The following is a 21603-nucleotide window of genomic DNA, read 5'->3' as shown; positions in this document are numbered from 1 at the left end:
CAATGCCAGAACAGGTTTGGATCCCCAGAGTTAACAAAGGGCAGTGTGATGTGCATCTGGTTTTATTTTATGCAACACAGTACAGAATGAACCACATAACTGCAATAAGCACTGAGTTCCACACAGTTGTCCCTCTTTATGCTAGAACTGAAAGAAATTTCACCTCAGATTAAAGTAAAAAACAGATCATATAATGAATTATTTTGTAATTTACAGGGCCATGCCTTTCTCTGAAACTATACAACCCATCCAATCTTTCTATCAGGAAATTTTTGCTCATTTCCGTTCTTTCACACTTGAAGGTAACTTCCCACACTGCGATGCTGGCTTATTCCTCAGTCATTAGGCCCTCATCATTACAGCAAATTGAATCCCTGACCAAAAGGATTGTCCACTAAATGAAGCACAGGACAGAGAAAGCTACAGAACAGTTGATGTTAAGGGAAGACAGGTGTTTTTATGGATGGTACAGGGCAAGAAACTTATTGGTCTTTGAGGTAAAATAGGTCTTTGAACATCTCTGATTAGCTGCCCCTTTCCATTGTACAACAGTAATATTAAAAAACAACAATGCAAGCAAAAATCACCTGACATACCAGATGTATGCGTATCTCCTCCATAGAATAGCAAATCCTTAAGCACCATCTTTTGGATCTCATGTTATCCCCATAATCCATCATTTGTGAATAAATTTAAGCCCAACAGATAAAGCATTTGCTGTTTTGAGCTTGCAACAGGACCTCTGGATTTACCTCCTCCTCACTTTCTCTCTCCTGTGCTTAACATTCTGAGTTGCTTCACAATTAACAACTACTGCAGGTGATTTGTTGGAAAGCAGAAAAATGTGAAAAAGTATTAGCTTTATAAATAGTAAGAAAAAACAAGAAATAGCAATAGATTATGGTTTTGTCATCTTAATGGAAAGTGAAAAAAAATATTGTCCCAAGGTCTTCTGTTTCTTTTTTCCTAAAATATCTCACACAGATGGGTAAAATATTTACATTTGTCCCTACAAATAGTTTGCTAACAGAAACCCATCATTCTTTTCTGGTTCTACGGTCTGGAGAAGAGTTCTGGTCTATTAAACAAGTGATCTTGTGTGAAATACGACTGATAATGTATTGACCCAGGCAAGCTTTAACAAATCCATCTATATTACATGCAAGCAAAATTCCCATCTACTCAGGCAGTGAGCAAAAGAACCACATGTATGCACCTCAAGGTGATGCCTCCCTGCTATCGTGACATTAAGATGCATTAGTCATTGCACACTCTAAGATGCCACCATGAAAAGCTCAGCCATGCCTATCTAATGGGTCTCCACATACATATGCTTCTTTCTAGAGTTAACACTGCAGATACTATAAGAGTTCCCTGTGTCTGATGGTTCTTTCAGCCCTCATATCCAAGTTCTTCAATCTCTAGTATAGGTCTTCAAGTATCTTGCCTGGAGCTAGACTATTTCAAAGGAGAAAAGTATTTTTCTCAGGGCATCTGAGTTTTGACTACCACCCATCCCTACTTATGAACCATGACTACTAAATAGCTAATTCCGGACAGACTGAATGAAAAGGAAGAGAACCAAGAGCTGTAAATCACACATGGCGATCAAATGAGTTTCCTATTTGGAGCTGTTGCTTAACTGCAAACTGCTATTTAGTAAACCAAGAGAGGCTGGATTGCATTTTCCACCATTGTTTGGATTGTCCAGTCTTTTACAGTAAAAAAAATTTAGTTTTCAGGAAACTGTACCTTCTGCAATTAAACCATTTTGTTCTAAAGGCTGTCTAGGGACTATTACACAAGCTCAGCTAACAATGACAGATTTCAGTCTACTGTTAAAATGTTTCACTTCAAAGATGTTTTTAGACAGAATGCCAATATCTGTCATAATCAACTTGAAACTCATGCTGAGTAGCCTTCTTGTCTTAGTTAGTCCTCCTAAGGACTAAGTTAGACAGTTCTCACATTTAAATGTATCAACCCTTCAAATTTTATGTCCTAGCTACTATATAAGAGAGTAGAGACACTAAACAAGTTCTGTGGACATATTCACACACACCACTGAATGCACTTGGTGTTTCCCTACCTGTTAGTTTGAAGCTGTGTATTTGCAAAACACCACCACCTAAAACACCAGTCCAATTATATGTTCATGAACAACATTTGGTCCAAACAAGATACAGTACATGGAATAATCAATTCTATTCTATTTACCAATCTTGATGCTGACAAACTTTGTGTTTCCATCAAAATGTTTTCTTATATTCTGCTATACCCTGTATTTTATTTTACATTATATATATTTTACAGGCCAAGTAAGAATTCTAGTGGAACTACTTAACTGCAAAAGAGCTAGATCTCTAAGTATCTTCTCAATTATAAGTATTTTTCCTATTAAAAGACATTAGGAGTTGAATAGGCTAGAGCTAGGACTTTTTTTCCATGTCTTTACAAGTTAAATAATAGAAGCTCATGGAGCCATATGGAAGTATATTTTCTTTTATCCTAAGGCCATTTCAATAGTGAACATCCAATAGAATAATCAGGGATGTCTTCACTTCAGAAAGACAGAGCTGTAAATAGAACACTGGATACCTTTATGAATACTGGCTTGACAGCTTTAATAGTGGGAACATGTCTAGCTGACCCCAAATTGTGGAGGCCATCCTCTTTCTACAGTCAATTCATGGGAAGGTACCATAAAATGCATCCACAGGCCTAAATATCTGTGATGTGGATTTTGACAGAGATGTTGTCCATAGTCATGAAAGTAAAAGTTCCATAATATCTGAAGGGAGCAGAGTGTAAATTGAATCTAAATGGGCTCTAGCACAGTAAAAACAAAAGCAATTCTTAAAACCAAGTTTTCTTTTCAATCCCTTTCTATAGTTCGTGCTATATAATTTTGCTGATTAAGCGCTCTTAAAATAAGCCAGTTGAACAGAGCAGGTTCCTATCCTCTAAAGATGAAAGAGAATGTAAATTGAAGATGACTAACCATCAGTTACTCATCTTTGCTGTAATTACGTTATTTGGCCAGTCGCTTTTATTGAGGTAGGTTAGAATTTATTGCTTATCTGAGATAACTACTTTTTTTTACGTGAACTTTCTGAGGCTGCATCAGCCATTACAAAGGCATTAGTAAATTAATACATCCATATACGGAGGATTATGGTTTCCCAGGCACCCATTTAAAATATAAAGATATTGAAAAGAGGGCAATTCATGGAATTGTTTATATGAAACACATGCTTTTAAACTCAGTATGATACAGTATACTGGTACTAGCTTGAATGGTTTGGAAAGAAGCTTGTCCACAATTCCATCAAAAAAGTATTTCAAAAGTTGTAAAGAAAAAAGAGGCAAATAGATTAAAGAAGAAAAGGACTGATTCTGCTACTGTGACACAGAAACATGGCAGTATTATTAATAAAAGATGATAATTCCAAGCATTACTTGAGGAGAGCAAAATTTGACTCCCAACCAGTGAAGAAAACAGAAAATACCTTGGTTAACCAGTATGCCTTGCACGATTTCACTAGAACTGTAGTTAGCACTTTAGCAGAAGCCACTGCTGTGCAGACAGCAGATGCCAAGTCTACTAGTTGAAAGAGCATCGATGGTAAAAGAGTTAACTGAAGAACTGAGAAAGTACTTCCACAGGAAAGTCTGGTAAGGTGCATGACAAGACCCTGCAAAAGTCATGAAAGTCTCATCACTAAATCATCCTATACCCTCTTGAAATGTGCGAATGGCTTTCAAAAATAAAACCTAGTTCTTTTGTAAGTACAAATAGAAAAGCAAACTTTTAGAATTAAACCCAGGAAATATAAGAGCACTTTTAAACGAAGATTTTACTGTGATTTTGGTGGATAAATCCTCTTAGGTTTGGTTTAGATCCAACTTGGTCACTTTCTGGGTTTTTGCAGACTGCACAGTCGTCTCTATGCACCAGAAAAAGACTCTCTGCCTCCTTGCACTGTCTGGCTGTCTCTGTTCCTTCTCAGCGTTCTCCACTGTGCCACAGATGCTCCAGTTGCTGGGCTCCCCTGCCTGTCTGCCCTTGTGCTCTGGAAGCTGCTCTGCCCATGGCATGTTCAATAGCTCCAAGGGAAGAGGAGTCTCCTTTCCTCTATAAGGAGTCTCCCTTCTCAGAGTCATTTCCTTTCTGAAGAAAATAACATAAATATTTAAAAAACATATTGAGTACCATGATATAAAAGAAACTGTTAGATACAAATAAATTTTTGTTATCTTTTCCCACATTTCCTTTTATCTCAAATATTCTTTTAAAGTTCCTAAATAATTTAATTCATTTATGACAATTTTAATTAATCAAGTCAACAAAACTAATTAAAAGTATATCAGTCATCATACAAACGAAGTACAGACACTGAAGAGCCTACCATTTTTTGTGGACTGGTACTTCACTCCTTGCTAATGGTGGACTCATGCAGAAATGTGTGATGGGAAGGAAACTTAGCCACGTAGCTGATCACCAGTACTTAAACTCTTCTTATATTGGCCACACTCCTCAATGTAAAGTGCTGTGATCCTGTCTTCCTGAAGAGATTAAACTGCAAAGACGAACCTCTAATATAGATGAAAGTATACAATAGCAGTTACGGTTCTGCTTCCCTAGACAATTCTTAGCTTTCCCAGAGATCTGATTTGGTACCTTTATATCTTAATTAAACAATCATCTGGGGAAAAAATGCTATTATCCATAACCAGTCTGATCACGATTAATAACATTGAAATTTGTTTTGATTAACCACCAGTGGAATTGTTCCAGAATTATATAAAGATTATATTGGTAGACAACACAAATTTCATTTAGGAACTGTGATCAAGTGCTGACAATAAAGTTTTAGCAAGAAATGCTTTTCTTAAAAAACTTTTTAGTCAGATGTCCTCTGGAAAACAAGCTTATTCATTCACTTGTCTGTCACCTCTGCCTGGTCACTGCTGTTCCTGTAGGTTTTGTAAAGATCCATAAATGAACAGACAGGAGATTCAAAGCAGTGCCCTGCTGAGGGCAAGGCAGGCATGCTTTGGTCATCAGAACTTATTTGGCAGATGATCGCTTACCAATTAACAGAAGCATACACTACAACTTTCTGTGGAAATGCTTTCTCTCTAGTGACAGAGAGTTGTTTGGAGTATTACAGTGAGAGAGAAGGCTTAGGAAGCAGGGAGAGCAAAGTCTGAAAGGAAATGGGCTTTACAAGATTGTTTCTGCTATGTAACAACAGTATACACCGATTGCTATTACTGAATAAGGCTGTTAATCTCACACTGTTAACAATGCTGTCCATGTTTACAAAAACATGTCTTTGAGGTAGTAGCATCACAACACAGCTGTTCTCAGGACACAAGGAAGGCACAGCTCATGGGAGGAAGTACTGTATTATTGGACCAACTGGTAGAGTTGGAAAGAATAGTGCATTTTCCCTGTACCTTATTCCTTCCCAGGTGGACAAAGGTCCTCAAACCCTTATCTCCTTTCTCATTCTTTTCTTCCTTTCTTATTTCCAGTTTTGTGGCTGAGATTTTAATGCACTTTTCCCTCCTCTCCCTAAAAACAGGGCTCCTGACCTGAAGCCTCCAAAATATTTTCTTAAGAGTCATCTAACAGTTAAATAAGCTACCAGATTTAGAATGCAATTATTTTTATGAATTACTTTTAGAACACCTATAAGACTTTTGTGATTATGTCCCTTCCAGCCTTAACTATTTTATGATTCTATGGCTGCAACTTATAATCTTCACAGATCAAGAATCAAGACATTCTGTCTGCTGAGAAAAGAATACACGCTAGCAGATCGAAACAATCCATTGGTTATGCCATTTCTGTTTAGGGCTGTGAACACTATTGTTGGGGGAAGTACCCAGAACAGGAAGAAGCAGCAGCCTAGCAATCAGAAGATGTCAGTTAATCATCTTGCTTTTATATTCAGTCCTTACAGTTTTCCAATTTTTCTTTCCTTTTGAAAACAAAACATCTCCGATAAATTCATTTTTATAGCAGTGGTTAGCAGAAATGATGGTTCAATTGAATTAAGCTGAGAAATCATGCACTGAGTTTCAGTGCAAACAAACTCAGCCCTTTACTGATGCAAACTTATTTGGGGATCACTAAATACGTTACAATTAGAATCGGAGTATTTCAGACCATGGCCATCTTGTCCCCTGCTGTTGGTGCAGTCCTTTGAGCAAATTGTTGAGTGACTGCTCAGGGCAAACACTGAAAAACAGCTCAGCTTTGGTATGTGCTCAGGAAGCTCATAACCTCTAGCACAGGGCAAGCAATGAGAATTGGTTATGCATCAGGGGTTTTGATGAAGGAAAATGCAGTGCCTCTTCTCTTTTCTGGAATTAACTGAAAAAAACAGAGCTTTTCCACTGTTGTTTGTTTTTCTCTTAGAGCAGTCATTAAAACTGATTGCTCTGGTTGATTTACAGGAACTCAGGTTAAAACAATAAAGAACTAAAATGCTTACTGAGAGGATAATGCAATTTGCTTTGCTAGTTATATCATTGCAGGTGGGCACAGCGCTAAGTCAGAACATTCTCACAGAAAATATCCTCAAAGCATCATGTTAATAGACAATATAAAACAGCCAGAACAGTTTTCACAGAAAGGATAATTCCTGGAGGCAGAATATTTGCTAGTGAAATGAACTAAATTAACTTTTTAAATTAACATTGTGTGACTTATGCAGATTCTACAAACTAACTTCACCTCCAGTTAAAACTTGTTTGCTACTTATAGGGTAAACAAACTAGATTAACCCAATACCCCATCAGGTAATTTTGTTACTCAAATGCCATCAAATATATAAAAAAAGAAACCGTATGATCTCAGATAAGAATTTCTATCCCATCCCTCAGCTGAATACGAATATGCATACTTCCAAATCTTTCCAAACTGACAATATTGTAAATCAAGCCCATGCACATCTCTTCGACAAATACTCTAAAAACCCTCTTGTTACTTTAAAGCCAATGATTTAGCAATCAGCATGTATCCACTGCAAGTGCCTGCTGGTAAGGTGGCAGAGAACACTTGACCTGCTTGACTAACGCTGTGTAGCGTGTGAGAAAGTTTTTTATTAGAGCTGTATTTTCAACACTTGAATATTCCCTTCACATACTCCTCAGCAAATATGACTCAGTGTGTTCAAGCACAGCAATCCCATCGTGCCCTTTGAGATTCGCTAGCCTGGTGGAAATGCAGAGGCTGGTCATTTGTAGGCCTCCTTTCCTTAACACCTTGCACCAACCACTTTCCCAAGGTGTGTTACATAAGAAGTATTGCCGTGTACATTTTGATATCTTGGGCTCAGTTTCTCTGGAGTCCAGTCCTGGTTAGTGCTGTGCAAGTTTTCTTTACCTCTAGCACATGACTGCACGTGGCTCACAGGGTGCCAACCGTTATTGCCATGATATGGAGCTAGATTTGGTTAAGTGAATCACCCTGTCTTTAACTGGAATATGAATGTCACCCTGCTGTGGATACTTGGTGTAGTCTTTCCCCTTTCTTTACTGTTAAATCCTAGAAAGGGGTAAGACAGACTCTAATGGATCATTTGGTGCCCCACTTGTCCCAAATCAACTACATCATTTCTGACAGATCGCTCTGTAACCACTCTTTCAAAAGCTCCAGTGAGTAAGTTTCCCCAGCTTCTATATGCAGTCTATTGTAGTTCTTAATGATCTTTGTCATTGGAGCATTCTTTCTACAAACTTCGTCCTAAATCAGCTTTTGTTCCAGTTTAAGCATATTACTTTTTATCTCACAACTTGAACAGAAGAACAGCTTGTTCCCCTCCCTTTTTTGCAGAAACTTTTAAAATATTTAAAGTCTGCTGCCTGTTTCAGCTGTCTTTTCTTTGGGCTAAAATCCAGTTCCTTCCATTTTATCTCACAGGCCAGTGGAGTTTCAAACAAAACGGATAAGAGGACAAGACAGAGAATATGAGGTTGCATTCTCTACCAAGACCTAGAATTGCAGTCTGAGGAAGTTAAAACAGAGTTAAAGGAGAATTGAGACACTTTCCATAAAGAATTTGAATTATACTCAAAGGTGAAAGCATCCTCTACTTTGGCACTTTCAGAAGTCTTATAAAACAAACAAACCAGTCACCCCTCAGAAGAGTGGCAAAGATAACGTTTAGAAAGGCTACAGGTAGCTAAGGCTACATCTGAAAAAAAGCTATGAAAGAGTACTAGGAAAAGTTTTTTCTCCCTTCTTCTAATCAACCCTAATGATTCACACTTACATAGTAGCAAACCTTTCTCTTTGAAGAGTGTCTTCTTATAACACGGAAGATATTTCCCAAGTCGCTGGGGCTGCTGGGCTGACAATCTTAGCAATCAGTGGGTCCAGCTGAGGTCTTTCACAGTGGATGGGAGAGTGTTAACACTTTCTCTGCCATCTGCTGAGTAGGTGTTCCAGGTATCTTCCATCAGCACACTTCACACTTTTAAAGTCATCCTTGGTATTCTTGATTGCTTTAAAACTCATCTTAGGCATTCCTGATTGAGAAAGTAGCATAACAATACTAAGTATTTGCAAATAAACATGTTAATACAGAAGATCAGCTTTTCAGAATAGAAGAAACCTTTTCCATCCATTTTCATACTAAAGCTAGACTTTTGCTCATTTACTTACCCCAAGTTAGAATTCTTACTGACAAATTCATACTTCCTACAGTGGCTGTTTCTCAAAAAGGAAAGGGCAAACAGAAGCAGAGCCATACCTCTGACATCAAAGTTACACAGAGGTAGTTTGTTTAGCAATATGGTGCATCAGCATGACTTTGGACTGCATTCTTGCTCACAGAGTATAATATGTAGGGCCCACCACAAATGGAGAACCTAATTCCTTAATAAGTTAAGAAAGCCATCTTAAAATTCAGTCTGCAATTGGATGTATATGGGCAAGCCCCTTATGTTTCTTTGCTAAGGGTCATAAGGAAGGAGTTCATTATCAAAACAATCTGCAGGAAAAAAGCATAGCTTCACAACCTCTGGTAGAGGCTAGAAATGTTTATATTTACAGATAAATTAAGTTAGAAAATACATAGGTATTTGGATAGGTATTGAATTAAATAAAATGCACCCTAATTTCCCCTCTATAAATTGACAATAGGATAATTCCTAAAGACTTTTAAGAAATTTACTCTAATAGGTAAAGTTAGAATATATTTTTAATGGATGTAAAACACTGAATATGTAGGAGAGCAGCTAAGCCTCGTGAGAGCCTTTCTGATAAATGGGCTTGCTTTAATTATAGAGATGAGAAGTCAACAAATGGTATTTCACATCCAGCCTTTGCAAAAACATGCAGTGCACCATCCTAAGTACTAGTATTATAGTATTAAAGGAAACATATTCATTCTTCCAGCCCAAGTCTACTTACTCTGATTTTTAAATATATGACTGAAAAACTACTGATACATGATAGCTAGTGAAACTATTATAGGAAAGAGTAAGAGAATCAAGCTTTTAAACCACAGGTCTCCAGATGATGCACTGGATCTTTATTGCAGCTATGCAGCTGGAGTACACCAGATCTCTACTCCAGCTAGGGGAGAGGACTCTGAGGCAGAGAGTAAACAAACATTTTACGTAAGGTCACCCAGAAGCAGGCACAGAGCCATAATGCCTGAGTTTCAAGCCTGTGCTCCTTTGGCTACTAATATCAGTAACATTTACATCAATGCAGTCTGCTATTGTGCCAGGTAACACCCACTGTAGTTTCAGTACAGGCAATTCATATGATCTCGAGAGAGTAAGCAGATTAATTTATGTCATTAGTACAGATAACAGAGAGAGTAAATAAACTACCTGTAAAATAAGCTGGAAGCAAAACCTTACATTCCACATTGGTCTTAAGTATCTAACCTTATAGCCAGTGTTTAATTCAGTGCTATGAAGTTTAAGGTACATTACTTTTAAGCCACAGATGTCTGTCACAGTGAATCCTTGATCGCCTCTTGATGGATGACAGTGACAGACAGTTGTCATTTCAGGACAGTCTGTGCAGCTCTCTCAGGCTGTACAAGGGAAAAAAATTTAAAAAAAGGAAAAAAAAATAAAGTAATTATGATCACCAAAGACATAAAGTTCCTTCTGCCCTCATCCATATTCTGTGAGCATTCCCCCTGCACCTTCCACATTATTAACCATGTATTTAACAATGGAATGAAAACTACCACAGAAGCCACTCATCTAAGGCAGACTGGAAATGTCAGGTTGAAATCACAGGTTGCAGCATGGAAATATAAAAGAACTCATGGCTTTTTCAATTTTTTGGTCTGATTTGTGAATGAACTGCAGATACCTATGGGAAACATTAATTCTCTAAATGGCTCTGGATAGCATAATTCTAAATAAATACATAAGCAAGCCCTTTCTCTCTTAAAAATTTGGTAGTTGCATCTACATTATAATTGCTAAGTGATATTTGTGTTCAAAACAACACATTAATCATAAGAGAAATGACCTTTAGAAAGATAACATTCTTGGTCTTTTTTGTTTGTTTGTTTTTACCTTGGTACAAGATACTGCATAAGTTAAGGCAGGTCACACTTACTACAAATGGAAGAAAGGGCAGAGTCATTTAAATCATGCCAGCTATAATTTTATGTAAGAAAAAAACTCAGTTGTATGAAATTATTTCTGCAAGGTTCAGCAGAGCATTGTTTGGTGATCTTGTTTTCATTCCTAGATAACATTTTCACACACTGATTTCACATCTAACCAATGTCATCTTTCTAATAAATATGACTGATGTCAGAAGGGATCAGAAACTCTAGCTGAGATCAGAATCCCTGAGATGGAAAAAAAATATTAAAAAACCCCACAAGAATAACTCCCAGCCCAGGTTCTCTTTTTTCAGTGTTGTTTGAAGTATTTTACCTGCAGAAAAGAGCGGCAATCTATGCCAGAAAGATCACATCATTCTAATATATCTACAGAAATTTTATTCTGTTTTATTCCCTTTGAAAACCTATAGTATAGAGGTCATTTCAATGAAAGTCATAATGAAAATGGCTGAAGAAAATATGTACCCTCTTACACTTGTGAATGTGCATGAACATATCTATAATTCATTAAAACTTGTGAGAGAAAGGAACAGAAAGGGAGAAATCAAAGTTTATGCTTATCAATTATCCAAGGTTTTTGGTAGGAAGGGGCTTGGATTCATACCCTGAATTTGCAAATTCCATCCCCAGTAAAATAATTATGTGACCTGCTGGAAATGAAATTGCATGTCATGAAATACTGCACGACCCCATAAATAATTACTGTTTCCATTTTCCAAAGTAAATTGATAAAACTCCTATTTGGCTTAGTTCTTTCAATCCAAGAAGCTCTGTCAGACTTGTGATGTTAATTCAATCTTCTACTGATAGAATTATAAAAACAGAGATTTTCAAACTGAATCCCTTTGCCAGCATGCAGGGCAGGTTGGATTTAGAGTTACAGGAGGTTTAGAATCAACACAACTGCCTTTTAGAGTACAACAAATATTGTGAGGATTTATTTTTATTTATATATATATATATTAAAAAAAATATATCTATATCTATATCTAAATCCATTCGAACTAACCATTCCTCTGTCTAAAATTGTGTGGAATATGGGTTGGGATTTCCTACCCACATGTTTCAGCATTCCCAAGTCAGGTATTCTGTATTTTTGTGATACCAATGCACCCTTCCAGAGAAACCCCAACTGAATACAAACCTCAGTGATCAAGTGATTCTGAAAGCAGATCATGTACTTGGTTTTAGAAAGCTATAATTCTATGGCAGATACCCATCAGTGCATCTCAGTTCAGCACCAACCTACCTTAAGGTCAGACATTTCTGAAAAGAAATGTGAATTTACTTCTTATTAATTAAAAATAAAAGCAAACCTTAGCAGATGAAGATATGGACTTAGGCAGCATTCAGCAAATATCACTTTAAAATACATGAGATAGGCTGCTTGCTGGAAACATGACAGTTTAAAACCAAAACAATTGTCAATTTTGGCCCAACATTTGTTTCTGGAGAATGACATATAAATTGGGAATGAAACTGCTCAAAAGTCAAAACTATCCTGCAGGGAATATCATATTCATTCAGATGGAAGAAACACGTCTTGGCTTATTTCAGTCTTGCTTGCTAGGAAAGTAATTCAAAAATCACCCAGATTAAATTTCCATCAATTTGAACTGTCTACATTTCTATTAGTACTTTGAATTGTTTTGGGACACAGGCTAATGATATGACAACTACAATTTGATTTTGGTTTTGTACATTGGCAAATTTTGCAGGTGCTTTCTAAGAAGCTTGATGACAAGTACAATAGGGTATGGAGGATCTGGACACCAAGAGGCTTGCTGTTTGGTCACAATCCACATCTAGGGTGGAATAAGAGACCCAAAGTGGATAGATAAGAGTCCTCAACTGAAGAAAGATTATGATCATGAGGCAACAAAGTACAGCCTGGGGTGTCTCACTATGACTATAAAATTGACATGTGGCATCATAAAAAGAATTCATAAACAACCTTTCCAAAGTCCACAATAAAATCCAAACATATGGTCATTTATAGCTGTCCAGATAGGGATTTCCATACACTAGCCAGTCAGATAGATTCATCCAGTACCCCAAAAATGCCCCATATCCCCACAGAAGAAAGAAAAAGTATTACGGGAATGCATGGTACAGAATAGAGACAAGAGGAATTTTATCCTGCTCCTGATATTTTGAATAGTGTCAGTATTAGTGGAGGCTGAGAAGGTTCATCAGGGTGTAATTCACATTCTAAGTAAAGGAGGAACTGTCTTCAGATGTTTCAGACTCTTCTCTACAGCTGGTAGCATAGCCAGCCTGTTGGCTGAAGTCTCCATTCGATTTTCTCTTTCATGAGTTTGCCGGTGGTTCAAATGGAGTCTTCACTACACAGAGATGATTATAGTGCATTGCCTTAGCAACATCATTTTCTGCGAAGTAAAGCTGCTAGGAATTTGCTGTTAAGATAGCATAAAGTCCAAGGAGAAGGAGTGCAAGGAGGACCTAGAAGGAATAGAAACACTTAAGCCCTAATGACACTTTCAATGAGACAATATTTTATAAGTCAGTCAGGATCTGAACTCCTTGGCCAAAAGCAGCCTCAGCTTTTAGATTTTCTAGCTCTTTGTGAGTTAAACTCATGTTAGAAATCTCTGAGGGACACTTTTCTCTTTTTGGAGTAGCTTTTATTAGCTATTAGCTTAGACCATTTGCTTCATTTTGGAATGAACTAGATGTAATGTTCAAAGGCAATGTTCAAACACAGTAGCAAAACTTAGACAAAAAAATGTCTGTGAGCTCAATCACAAAACCTCCCCAGTTTGACTAGTAATATTTATAAGACTTCATGAAAGAGATTTACTCTTGTTGCTCATAAGCTTCACTAATAAGTTTTTAACATCTACTTGTCATTTATTAACTACTAAATTACCATTTGCAAATGGTCCCCTAATAGAAATTGTTACTGAAACCTTAATTAACAATTTTATTTCTGGCCTTTTGTGAGTTCTTTGAATGATTCCACAAAGAAACAACTTATTAAGTGATTTGTTTCTCAAAATAAATTGAGGGAAATATATTGCATATATTGCTAAAGTAGCTGAAGCTGTGTCTCACCTTCTATTCCTAACAGTACTGCCTCAGACTGCCACATTGTCTCTGGACAGCAAAACAGGACTTTCTGTCATGACAGCCTTTATATGAAAAATTATCTAATTTAATCTCTCCTTTAGTTGCTAATTATTCCCTCCGGTCTAACTGTAAGATGAATGTAAGCATGTGCACAGGCTATAAAGTAGACTTATTCTTGGTTGGCTTTGAAATCCTTGAAATCGCTGTCTTGGATTTACTTCTCCCAAAGGCTTCTTGGTTTTCTGTGTCTAGTCACCATGCCAGGAGAATGATGATACAGCTTAGAGGGAGTTAGGAAAATAAATGTCTTGAAAAAAGTACTTCTGATTCAGGGGCGCTCTATTTGGGTGTAACACATGATGCAGGACATCTCAGGTCCAGCATATAATGCCAGACGATTTTCATCAGTTACTAACACTCCCCTCAGCACAGCATTGCAGCCAGCCTGCAAATGAAGGCATGAGACTGCACATTTACAAAGAATTGCTTTTAAATAGCTGCTGAGAAGACACTGGCACCACTGATCATACTGTTATAAGCCCGCTTTTAATAGTTGGCCTCTGCTCAGGAATGGGAACTTCAGCTCATTTGGCTGCTAGGTCCAACTAGCAGTCCCTCCCCAGCACAGTGTACCATCAGCTTGCCTCTTCCAGTCCATCTAGAAGGGTCAGCACAGCTGGCTGACTTCAGGCAGTCCATGTGCTAGGGCTCTTCCAGAAAGGAACCTGAAGACATTGTTTCAGGCTGTGAAGGTCAAGCTGTACTATGGCATCCTTGGGAGGATATTTCTTCTAATACATTCAGTCACAAATGGAAAAAAAAAAAAATTAAAAAGCACATTAAGCTTCTGTGGTGAGGAAAACATACAAGATTTTACCATAGAAAAATTTTTCAGATCTTTACATGTAAACATGTTCACATGTGTTTTCGTGAATGCCGTTTTCAATACACTGGACCATTTTTTCTCAGCTGGTACAAATGAGTATAGTCCCAATCTTTCAACGCAAAGAGCATCCATGTATGTATTTCAGTGGAACAATACCAGCTTATGTCAGCTGAGATTTGTTTCCTGAATTAGGCTCAAATGTGTCTCAAAACTCCAAGTGAAATTTATTAAATGTGGCTGAACTTGCCTTCATTTTAAGATGTAGGTAAATGCTTCACATTTCAATGCAAATGCATGATTCAGTCCAGGTTCATTTGAAATGTATGCACACAGACTGAGTATTTCTTTCAAATACTCAAGCCAAATATATTTTCAGCTTCAAGTTTCATTGTAAACATCCCACACAGCTGAAATTCAAATCAATTTGCAAATTCAGATAACATCAACCTGTAATTTCAGCAAAGCAAACTCCAGAAATTGTGCCTAGTTCTATCACCTAGTTGTCTGGGTTTTATTTCTTAGAATATACAAAACAGTAGCCCTCAGATTAGCATTTAATACAACACTCTCAACTACGCTAATTGTGATTAAGACCCTCATTCCTCATTCGGAAATAAACCAAAGCACTCTTAGAAAAAACACAGAATGAAATAAAGTAAAATCAAAGATTTATGTTTCATCACTATGCTTTTAGATTCTGTATGAGTGCTCTGTTGAACATGTTTGAAAGAAAATTAGAACTGGTCTGATACATATATCAGGTTAAAGACGATAATTTCTTTTATTTGCCTAAAATACAATGTTTCTTCTTTTCTTCTGAATTACTTTTTCAGTTCATGGATTTATGGCGTAGAAATAAGCAAAGGAGCATTTCTATACAGTGCTGCTAAACTTTACAGATGTGCAAAGACAAAGTCTACCAGTTTCTAGTCTGATTCTCTATATACGACAGATTATTGTAACAAATCAGTAAGAATGAGAAACATGAAACAATACAGTTTTGCTTTATTAAGCTTAGGGATTTTTAACAAACTCCTGAGTCTTAAAGAGCAAGCAGTATCATGCTAGGCAATTTGAAAGTTCAACCAGCTACTAGACTCAAAGAAGAACGTATGAGGATTGCCGAGAAAAGAACAGTGATTTAGGCATTCAGAGAAATTAAAAAGAAACAAAAGGAGGAAAATAGATTAAAAAAAATACAAACATGCACACTTATCAGACAAGATAGTCATGCTATTGGGTCTCCCTCTAATAGACTATTTTACATTTGAAATTCTAAATATTTTTATTTTTCTTTCTCATGGCAGATGAAAATGACAAAAACCTAAAGTTTCCTCTCTACTGGAAACTGAATGAAGATTTTTATTATTTTTTTCATTAATATGACATTAGTGTACACATTAGTATGACAGTCCGGTGAAGTAAGAAGAAAGACAGTGCTTTATTCCAAGAAGTCATCTAGTTAATTATATCAATATGCTGTTATTAATGCATAGCATCAGACACAAGTTTAAATGTTCCACATTGAACAGTCAAGTAAGCATTAATGCAAGAAACTGTCATCCAGCAACAGAGGTAAAAATAAACTGCCAATGCAATGTACATGCAACAGTGCAGTGTGTAGAGGCTGATCCCTTAAAAGCCACCAGCTGCTACAGAACAGTGTGGCAAGTCTCTTTGGAAAGGGTTTCTGCAAGACCACCTTCCCTTGGGAAACACCATCACCTCAGCACCTGCTGAGGTCCGTAGCTTCAGCTCATTCAACAGCATGGGCTTAGCAATCTAAAACTCTTCTGTAGCTTCACAGCAGAGCATGCAGTCACTAAGCGAGCCTACAAGGGACAGGTGGTGTAGGTAATAATATATTTCTTTACCAGATGTTTATCAGCAAGGGAGTCAGAGCTCTCCTGGGGACACTTCAGGACAGATGATGAAACTTAAAAGAAATCCAAAACATAATTACAAACTTTATCAACTTTAATGCCCAGGAAAAAGAGATTTTTTACCTTTTTTAATAGAATATATGCTTAAACAAAGAAGATACCCTGGAATCTACTAAAACAAAGCTGACCTCCTCTACCTGTGTGCAGAAAACATGAGTGAACAAACCAGAAATAGCAGATAGTTCAACAAGGGCAAGTGCCGGCTTTTGCACCTGGGACACAACAACCCTGGCTGTGCATACAGACTGGCGGATGAGATGCTGGAAAGCAGCTCTAGGGAGAGGGATCTGGGGGTTCTGGTTGATGGCAAGTTGAACACGAACCAACAGTGTGCCCTGGCAGCCAAGAGGGCCAGCTGTGTCCTGGGTGCATCAAGCACAGCATTGCCAACCGGGCAAGGGAGGTGATTGTCCCGCTCTGCTCTGCACTGGTGTGGCCTCACCTGGAGCACTGTGTGCAGTTCTGGGTGTCGCAGGAATAAAAAGGATATTAAGCTGCTGGAAAGTATCCAGAAGAGGGCTATGAAGGTAGTGAAGGTTTTGGAGGGAAAGCCATATGAGGAGCTGCTAAAGTCACTTAGTTTATTCAGCCTGGAGAAGAGGAGAAAAAGGGGAGACCTCGTCATGGCCTACAGCTTCCTCACAAGGGGAGGAGGAAGGGCAGGAGCTGAACTAATCTCTTTAGCAATCAATGACAGAACCTGAGAGAATGACAGGAAAATGTGCCAGGGGAGGTTGAAGCTGGACATTAGGAAAAGGTTCTTCACGCAGAGGGTGGTGGAGCACTGGAACAGGCTCCCTAGGGAGGTGTCACGGCCCCAAGCCTGACATTATTAAAGAAGAGACTGAACAATGCTCTCAGACACATGGTGTGAAGTGTGGGGTTGTCACAGGCAGGGACAGGAGTTGGACTCAATGATCCTTGTGGGTCCCTTCCAACTGAAGACATTCTGTGATTCTATAAGATATTACCGACTGTGCCAGGTGTTCTTCAGGAAGACGTATTGTGGTGCTGAGTGCAGTATTTGCATGCCTATGCAGGTTACACTGGACTAAAATAGAATTGCTCATTTAAGGTGGAGAATTCATATTCTGAGAAAGATGACAAAAATGTCTGCCTGTGAATTACTGATTTGTAATGTCAACTAAGGTCAGCTAAGCAGCAAACAGATCTCTTATAGTAATTATTATTTTCTGTTAGGAATACACAGAATGTGTGTTTACCAGAGAGAAAACATAATTTTTTCGGTTCACAGAAATCATGGATGAATATGGCCAGCACAGAACCATATCTGCATGATGAAAAACACCTCTCCAAAAACATTCCTTCAGCTATACAGACCACCTGAATACATATGAATAATGAACAGAGCCCTCAGTCTAAATTGCATGCTTGATTAACCCAAAGAGTTCACAAATATGTCCCATCATTATTTCTTTCTGTCCATCTCAGTAACTGTCTTAAAAAAAAAAAAAAAAAATCTGGAAAAAAACCCCAAATAAACAAAAAACCCCCAACGCCAAACAGGAATACTGTGGCTATGCCCTTTAAATACTGTTTGCTGACAGAATAATGCAGATCAGATTTCCTTCAATAACTGAGCCTTAGCTGTCTATCTTAATAGTTGACCACCACAAATGCCATGCAGGGAATCTGAAGGTAGTTTGTGATGGAGCTCTGTCCATTTGAAAGACGGACAAGAAGCCAGGAACGCTGTGCTGCGGCCACATCAAAAGCATTTGTCTTCTCTTCTGCCTCTTCTGCCTTCTTAGAGCCTTGCTGTGGGTTAAAAGAGCATGAGGAGTAAGGTGTGAGGTTCAACAGCAGTTTAGATGTGGCAGCAACACTTTATATGCACCAGGACACCTAACTCATCCTTTTAGTGCTGTTGCTAGCTTTCAAAAGTAGCAATTAAACACCCGTGGTTACAAACACTGAAAAGCAGTATAAAACCCAGTGTGCTGTGAGAATCAAAGCACCCTCAAGGGGATCAGCAGATTTAAATGGGATTTTAATGTTAATAAGTGCCAACTGACCTTTTCCATTAACTGGCTCATATGTCTCCAGCAGACAATGGAGTATCCATGGTTCACTAGCAATAGGTTAAGTGGACAAACCGATTCTTTAGAGGGAGTTAACAGTCCCCATTTAAAAACGCAACTAGTTTCCAGAAAGACAATTTTCAACAATGTTTTTGAGCTATCAGCCCAGATCTGAACAATACCACTACAAAAAGCATAACACTTTCGTGGAATTGAAAAAAACATGGGACTTGAAGAGAACTAGACAGAATTACCACCCAACTGAGACTCTAGCCTGTGGCTGAAAGCTTGCTTCCATCAGAAATATTGAGAGCTCTGTTAAGTGGTTCTGACAGTAATCTGGGACCCTGGAGACTGGAGTTCAGTCTCCTGCTTTGTCGCACATAACCAGTGAAGTCTGACGTGGTAACTTTATCCATCTGTGCCTAAACTTCCAACCTGTAAAATAAGAGCATTGTTCCTTATTTCTCAGGATCAAATCAAGATAAAAACATTAGGCAATTTATTCTGTATGCAGTAGGACAAATAAAGTCTCTGTGTCTATATTTTTTTCTCCCTTTCCATCACCTGCTACAGGAAATCCAGATTTGTCATGCATCTCCATGACATCTGTGCCAGACAAAACCCAGCATGTGTAATACCTAGTTCAAAACAGTTGGCCAGCTAATGCCTCCTTCCTGGCTGGCACACCAGCTGCTCTCAGGCAACATGTACAACAGCTCATTTCTGTCAGCCTGACCCTTAGTAAACAATGATTTATGTTTTTCTACTCAGCTTCCATTTCTGATAAAAAACTGCAACAACATAAATATATCTACAACTTCTGCCCTATTCCAACTGTCTCATGATTTCAAAAGTTCCTGGTAAGTGATCATGTACAGTTCACTTAAAAAAAAAAAAAATCAGCTTAAAGATGAATAAGTATTGCTTTAGGAGGGTATAATTACATTAACAGAAGAGATAAAGTTTTTAATTGTAGTGATTTGTCATCTTATGCAATGGTAGGGGGATTTCTGAGGTATGGTTGTCAAACTGATCAAATTGTTGTCAATTAAATAATAACAGTCTGCACTGATTTTACTGGTAAGGTGTGAAAGCACTGCACATTTGAAAACCTAGGCCAGAAATTTTATTCAAATAATGCTACAGTAGTTTACTTCACAGAAGACAAAGAAACTGAAAAGTTTAGGAAACAGAAAAGACACAGCAACAAAAAGACCAGATGTATTGCATTCAACTACCATATATCAGTCTTACGCAGTTTGAGCCCTTTGCAACAGTTGCATCACTCTACTGGAGCCAAACTACAGATTAATATTTATTCTGACTTATTAACTTGCAGTATATTTGCAATTAGAACAGCCTCTGATATCCTCATGGTCTAACCCATTCTTGCAAAAATGAAGAGCCAGATCCTGCATTTTTCAAGCACAGAGGCTTGAAATATCAGGCCTAAAAGTAAGTATATGCCCCAAGATGCATATTCAACTCAGCAGTCAACCTTTGAGAAGTCAGGTTTAATAAGTTAATACCAGGAAATTTTTAGTTAATCAAAGTACAAGATTCCCACCCTGATGTTATTATCCTTTGAAGCTAATATAAGCAAGAGATCAACTTAAATATTATCTGAAAACACTGTCACTTAAATCACAGAAGAAGAATTCATCTGCTATCAGCTGAATCTGTAGAGCAGGTAGGTTAGTTACAAGCAGATAAGAAAACAGGGATGCAAATGGAGAGAGAAAGCAAAGTCTGCACTGCTTATGAGCCACATGCTTTGAAAGGCAGAGCATTACCCGTATCGAGCACTGGAATATGCACTGAGCTCACAGTGCAGCAAAAATGTTTCTCAGTCAGGTAGAGTATTTTCCTCACACACTCAATCTGATGTGTCCCATTCACTTGCACATTTTGTGATTTCGGTTCTTTTGTGGCCATAAGGGAGGCCATATCTACAGTCTGCAAGGAATCTAAGGATCTTAGGAACTTCAACAATTTTGAAATGCACAAGACCTTCTCTTCTAAGATAATGTAATTCCAACCAGTTTACTTGTGACAATGTGGGCCTTGGCATCTAAGACTGAATGTCTGGAAACCTCCTTTACACATCAAGACGGACAGAGGGGATGTGGGTGATATCAAAAGGATTTCTTTTTGAATGTCTTCTGGTCATGGGAAACTGCCCCCAAGCACTGGGAAAGGAAGCACCTGGATCCTGCATGAAGACTTGCAGTGGGAATTCAGTTCAAGCACATGCTCTTAAGCAAGCAATAGTTTTCCTAGCATTGCCATTCTGCATCTTTTTCAGTACACTGCAAGACAAAAAAAATAATCTGAAACTGGTTTTAATTGCATTACATAAAATAAATGCATAATTACTTAATTCTTTAGAATACAACTGCCAGCTCTCCTGTTCTTACTATTTATGAGATCCTGAGAGGCACAGGAAAAGACTGTAATACACTGAACTGAAGTTTAGCGTATCTGCGTTATACCACTCTGCCTTTGCACTGCTCTTTCATCCAAAAAACCCTTCGTGGATGTTCTTTATTGATTTTTATCTTCCGCCAAGTCAAGAATGAAAGACTGAACGTATACAATGTGATCGTCTTCCGACTATTGCTTAGCTGCTTTTAAATAGGATACAGCTGGACTGCACAACGGTAAAAGAGGAAAACATACAGTGAAATGTCCAGGAGGCTCCAGTAAAAGTCAAAGATCAAACTCATTAATTTCAAGCAGAAAACTTGCTGGATAAGACTGTGGGACTTGGATCTTTGCCATCATGACAGTCTGAAAGAAGAACACGTAGGATTAAAAAAAAGACACAGAAAACCAAAACAACAACAAACCAAACACCACAAACTCCAAACCAAACAATTTGAGAGAAGCAGCTTTCAAGGAGTTCAATTAATAAGCATGACTCCTCCCTTCTCTGAGGAAACTGCTAGAAAAGACAAAATATTAGTAGTCATCTAGAGTGAATACAGGGATTCACCATTTTCAATATAAAGTCAGGTTTT

At 37.9% G+C, this 21603-nt stretch overlaps 1 long non-coding RNA gene across 2 annotated transcripts in view; it reads right to left on the bottom strand.

Moving 5' to 3' along the window:
- Nucleotides 1–8292: 8292 nt before the first annotated feature.
- The window catches only part of LOC139828493 (uncharacterized), a 147819-nt gene continuing 134508 nt past the window's right edge, over nucleotides 8293–21603 (bottom strand). For both annotated transcript variants that reach the window (XR_011740169.1, XR_011740170.1), the window contains 2 exons: nucleotides 9964–10067; nucleotides 8293–8544 (listed from right to left, as the gene is read on the bottom strand). This is a non-coding gene — a long non-coding RNA (uncharacterized lncRNA). The remainder of the gene's footprint in view (nucleotides 8545–9963; nucleotides 10068–21603) is intronic.

Source organism: Patagioenas fasciata, chromosome 8 (assembly GCF_037038585.1).
Source record: "Patagioenas fasciata isolate bPatFas1 chromosome 8, bPatFas1.hap1, whole genome shotgun sequence".
Taxonomy (NCBI): Eukaryota; Metazoa; Chordata; class Aves; order Columbiformes; family Columbidae; genus Patagioenas; species Patagioenas fasciata.
The sequence above is the reverse complement of the archived record's forward strand: the minus strand, read 5'-3'. Positions and strand labels throughout refer to the sequence as shown.